The sequence below is a fragment of the Eubalaena glacialis genome, chromosome 18 (genome assembly GCF_028564815.1).
Source record: "Eubalaena glacialis isolate mEubGla1 chromosome 18, mEubGla1.1.hap2.+ XY, whole genome shotgun sequence".
Lineage (NCBI taxonomy): Eukaryota > Metazoa > Chordata > Mammalia > Artiodactyla > Balaenidae > Eubalaena > Eubalaena glacialis.
In genome coordinates, this window is record NC_083733.1 from 15,188,783 (window position 1) to 15,195,032 (window position 6,250).

The window sequence follows — 6,250 nt, forward strand, 5'->3', positions numbered from 1 at the left end:
TCCACCAGGAAACCTACACAACCCACTGAACCAACCTTAGCCACTGGGGACAGATACCAAAAACAACGGGAACTACGAACCTGCAGCCTGTGAAAAGGAGACCCCAAACACAGTAAGATAAGCAAAATGAGAAGACAGAAAAACACACAGCAGATGAAGGAGCAGGGTCAAAACACACCAGACCTAACAAATGAAGAGGAAATAGGTAGTCTACCTGAAAAAGAATTCAGAATAATGATAGTAAGGATGATCCAAAGTCTTGGAAATAGAATAGACAAAATGCAAGAAACATTTAACAAGGACGTAGAAGAACTAAAGAGGAACCAAGAAACGATGACAAGCACAATAAATGAAATTAAAAATACTCTAGATGGGATCAATAGCAGAATAACTGAGGCAGAAGAACGGATAAGTGACCTGGAAGATAAAATGGTGGAAATAACTACTGCAGACCAGAATAAAGAAAAAAGAATGAAAAGAACTGAGGACAGTCTCAGAGACCTCTGGGACAACATTAAACGCACCAACATTCGAATTATAGGGCTCCCAGAAGAAGAAGAGAAAAAGAAAGGGACTGAGAAAATATTTGAAGAGATTATAGTTGAAAACTTCCCTAATATGGGAAAGGAAATAGTTAATCAAGTCCTGGAAGCACAGAGAGTCCCATACAGGATAAATCCAAGGAGAAACACACCAAGACACATATTAATCAAACTATCAAAAATTAAATATAAAGAAAACATATTAAAAGCAGCAAGGGAAAAACAACAGATAACACACAAGGGCATCCCCATAAGGTTAACAGCTGATCTTTCAGCAGAAACGCTGCAAGCCAGAAGGGAGTGGCAGGATATACTTAAAGTGATGAAGGAGAAAAACCTACAACCAAGATTACTCTACCCAGCAAGGATCTCATTCAGATTTGATGGAGAAATTAAAACCTTTACAGACAAGCAAAAGCTGAGAGAGTTCAGCACCACCAAACCAGCTTTACAACAAATGCTAAAGGAACTTCTCTAGGCAAGAAACACAAGAGAAGGAAAACACCTACAATAACAAACCCAAAACATTTAAGAAAATGGGAATAGGAACATACGTATCGATAATTACCTTAAATGTAAATGGATTAAATGCTCCCACCAAAAGACACAGACTGGCTGAATGGATACAAAAACAAGACCCATATATATGCTGTCTACAAGAGACCCACTTCAGACCTAGAGACACATACAGACTGAAAGTGAGAGGATGGAAAAAGATATTCCATGCAAGTGGAAATCAAAAGAAAGCTGGAGTAGCAATTCTCATATCAGACAAAATAGACTTTAAAATAAAGACAATTACAAGAGACAAAGACGGACACTATATAATGATCAAGGGATCGATCCAAGAGGAAGGTATAACAATTGTAAATATTTATGCACCCAACATAGGAGCACCTCAATACATAAGGCAAATACTAACAGCCATAAAAGGGGAAATCGACAGTAACACAATCATAGTAGGGGACTTTAACACCCCACTTTCACCAATGGACAGATCATCCAAAATGAAAATAAATAAGGAAACACAAGCTTTAAATGATACATTAAACAAGATGGACTTAATTGATATTTATACGACATTCCACCCAAAAACAACAGAATACACATTTTTCTCAAGTGCTCATGGAACATTCTCCAGGATAGATCATATCTTGGGTCACAAATCAAGCCTTGGTAAATTTAAAAAAATTGAAATCGTATCAAGTATCTTTTCCGACCACAACGCTATGAGACTAGATATCAATTACAGGAAAAGATCTGTAAAAAATACAAACACATGGAGGCTACACAATACACTACTTAATAACGAAGTGATCACTGAAGAAATCAAAGGGGAAATCAAAAAATACCTAGAAACAAATGACAATGGAGACACGACGATCCAAAACCTATGGGATGCAGCAAAAGCAGTTCTAAGAGGGAAGTTTATAGCAATACAAGCCTACATCAAGAAACAGGAAACATCTCGAATAAACAATCTAACCTTGCACCTAAAGCAATTAGAGAAAGAAGAACAAAAAAACCCCAAAGCTAGCAGAAGGAAAGAAATCATAAAGATCAGATCAGAAATAAATGAAAAAGAAATGAAGGAAACAATAGCAAAAATCAATGAAACTAAAAGCTGGTTCTTTGAGAAGATAAACAAAATTGATAAACCATTAGCCAGACTCATCAAGAGAAAAAGGGAGAAGACTCAAATTAATAGAATTAGAAATGAAAAAGGAGAAGTAACCACTGACACTGCAGAAATACAAACGATCATAAGAGATTACTACAAGCAACTCTATGCTAATAAAATGGACAACCTGGAAGAAATGGACAGATTCTTAGAAATGCACAACCTGCCGAGACTGAACCAGGAAGAAATAGAAAATATGAACAGACCAATCACAAGCACTGAAATTGAAACTGTGATTAAAAATCTTCCAACACACAAAAGCCCAGGACCAGATGGCTTCACAGGCGAATTCTATCAAACATTTAGAGAAGAGCTAACACCTATCCTTCTCAAACTCTTCCAAAATATTGCAGAGGGAGGAACACTCCCCAACTCATTCTACGAGGCCACCATCACCCTGATACCAAAACCAGGCAAAGATGTCACAAAGAAAGAAAACTACAGGCCAATATCACTGATGAACATAGATGCAAAAATCCTCAACAAAATACTAGCAAACAGAATCCAACAGCACATTAAAAGGATCATACACCATGATCAAGTGGGGTTTATTCCAGGAATGCAAGGATTCTTCAATATACGCAAATCAATCAACGTGATACATCATATTAACAAATTGAAGGAGAAAAACCATATGATCATCTCAATAGATGCAGAGAAAGCTTTCGACAAAATTCAACACCCATTTATGATAAAAGTCCTGCAGAAAGTAGGCATAGAGGGAACTTTCCTCAACATAATAAAGGCCGTATATGACAAACCCACAGCCAACATTGTCCTCAATGGTGAAAAAGTGAAACCATTTCCACTAAGATCAGGAACAAGGCAAGGTTGCCCACTCTCACCACTATTATTCAACATAGTTTTGGAAGTGTTAGCCACAGCAATCAGAGACGAAAAAGAAATAAAAGGAATCCAAATCGGAAAAGAAGAAGTAAAGCTGTCACTGTTTGCAGATGACATGATACTATACATAGAGAATCCAAAAGATGCTACCAGAAAACTACTAGAGCTAATCAATGAATTTGGTAAAGTAGCAGGATACAAAATTAATGCACAGAAATCTCTTGCATTCCTGTATACTAATGATGAAAAATCTGAAAGTGAAATTAAGAAAACACTCCCGTTTACCATTGCAACAAAAAGAATAAAATACCTAGGAATAAACCTACCTAAGGAGACAAAAGACCTGTATGCGGAAAATTATAGGACACTGATGAAAGAAATTAAAGATGATACAAATAGATGGAGAGATATACCATGTTCTTGGATTGGAAGAATAAACATTGTGAAAATGACTCTGCTACCCAAAGCAATCTACAGATTCAATGCAATCCCTATCAAACTACCACTGGCATTTTTCACAGAACTAGAACAAAAAATTTCACAATTTGTATGGAAACACAAAAGACCCCGAATAGCCAAAGCAATCTTGAGAACGAAAAATGGAGCTGGAGGAATCAGGCTCCCTGACTTCAGACTATATTACAAAGCTACAGTAATCAAGACAGTTTGGTACTGGCACAAAAACAGAAATATAGATCAATGGAACAGGATAGAAAGCCCAGAGATAAGCCCACGCACATATGGTCACCTTATCTTTGATAAAGGAGGCAAGCATATACAGTGGAGAAAAGACAGCCTCTTCAATAAGTGGTGCTGGGAAAATTGGACAGGTACATGTAAAAGTATGAAATTAGAACACTCCCTGACACCATACACAAAAATAAACTCAAAATGGATTAAAGACCTAAGTGTAAGGCCAGACACTATCAAACTCTTAGAGGAAAACATAGGCAGAACACTGTATGACATAAGTCACAGCAAGATCCTTTTTGTCCCAGGTCCTAGAGAAATGGAAGTAAAAACACAAATAAACAAATGGGACCTAATGAAACTTAAAAGCTTTTGCACAGCAAAGGAAACCATAAACAAGACCAAAAGACAACCCTCAGAATGGGAGAAAATATTTGCAAATGAAGCAACGGACAAAGGATTAATCTCCAAGATTTACAAGCAGCTCATGCAGCTCAATAACAAAAAAACAAACAACCCAATCCAAAAATGGGCAGAAGACCTAAATAGACATTTCTCCAAAGAAGAGATACAGATTGCCAACAGACACATGAAAGAATGCTCAACATCATTAATCATTAGAGAAATGCAAATCAAAACTACAATGAGGTATCATCTCACACCGGTCAGAATGGCCATCATCAAAAAATCTAGAAACAATAAATGCTGGAGAGGGTGTGGAGAAAAGGGAACACTCTTGCACTGTTGGTGGGAATGTAAATTGATACAGCCACTATGGAGAACAGTATGGAGGTTCCTTAAAAAACTAAAAATAGAACTACCATATGACCCAGCAATCCCACTACTGGGCATATACCCTGAGAAAACCATAATTCAGAAAGAGTCATGTACCAAAATATTCATTGCAGCTCTGTTTACAATAGCCAGGACATGGAAGCAACCTAGGTGTCCATCATCGGATGAATGGATAAAGAAGATGTGGCACATATATACAATGGAATATTACTCAGCCATAAAAAGAAATGAAATGGAGGTGTTTGTAATGAGGTGGATGGAGTTAGAGTCTGTCATACAGAGTGAAGTAAGTCAGAAAGAGAAAAACAAATACAGTATGCTAACACATATATATGGAATCTAAGGGAAAAAAAAAAAAAAAAAAAAAGAGGTCATGAAGAACCTAGTGGCAAGATGGGAATAAAGACACAGACCTACTAGAGAATGGACTTGAGGATATGGGGAGGGGGAGGGGTGAGATGTGACAGGGTGAGAGAGTGTCATGGACATATATACACTACCAAATGTAAAATAGATAACTAGTGGGAAGCAGCCGCATAGCACAGGGAGATCAGCTCGGTGCTTTGTGACCACCTAGAGGGGTGGGATAGGGAGGGTGGGAGGGAGGGAGATGCAAGAGGGAAGAGATATGGCAACATATGTATATGTGTAACTGATTCACTTTGTTGTAAAGCAGAAGCTAGCACACCATTGTAAAGCAATTATACTTCAATAAAGATGTTTAAAAAAAAACAAAAAAAAAAAAACAAAAAAAAAACAAAGTACCCAGATACTGTCCCTTTGGCCAACATATATGAAAACTTTTTGTAAATTAAAGAGACAAAATGCCTTTTTAGTAGACTGTACCGGGGATTTTAATGACATTGAACTTTTGCTTGAATAAATGGGCCACAGGCTAGAACTAGACGCCATTTCATTAGTACCAGACCCTTCAGTCTTTGTTTTCTCTAGAAGACATATCCTTATTCTAAACCAAATGAAGGAACACAGTCAAAAGAGCATAAAAAACCAGACACTGACCATCACAACAGAAACCACCAGACGTGCCCATCACTCCTGCCTCACACTGCATTTCCAGAATTTGTCCTTCCCAAGTCCTAGCAGGGGCATCCTATGTAACACGTTGCTGCTATTAGCAGAAAATTTTCTTGGCTTTTGTTTGGCTGGGGAGGGAGGCAAGATATTTAAGAACTGCTATCAACTAGTGGGTTTCTTCCTTCACTTTTCCTTTCCCCTCTTCCAGAAATGCAAGCTCTTTCATTTCTTTCTCTTACTTTACCTTTAGCTATTTCTCTCAATTTTCTATAGACTAGAAATATAAATTCTGGACATGTACTTAGTTTAACAAAATCCAGCCACAATAAAATAGTTTAGCTGTCCTTGGAGTTTGTTATAATGGAATTTTACTTGTACTGAGCTGGCTGCGGAGAAAAATAAAATTGTTAAAAGAAGGAATATGGCAGCCAGGGAGAAAGCAGATGGCTATCTCTCCCTCCTGCCTTTGGAAAATGCATCATTTATTTCTCTTCCTCTCTTTTGGGTCTCAGGATTACTTTCCTTTTGGAGGTTTTTAGATATTTCTTTTTCTTCTTAAATTCCAGACAGAGATGGAAGGAATAAAAAAGGAACTAATTATCTCTTGTTGGTTTAAAAACTAATCCAGATAATCCAGAAGCTTGCTTTGGGAATTACAGCT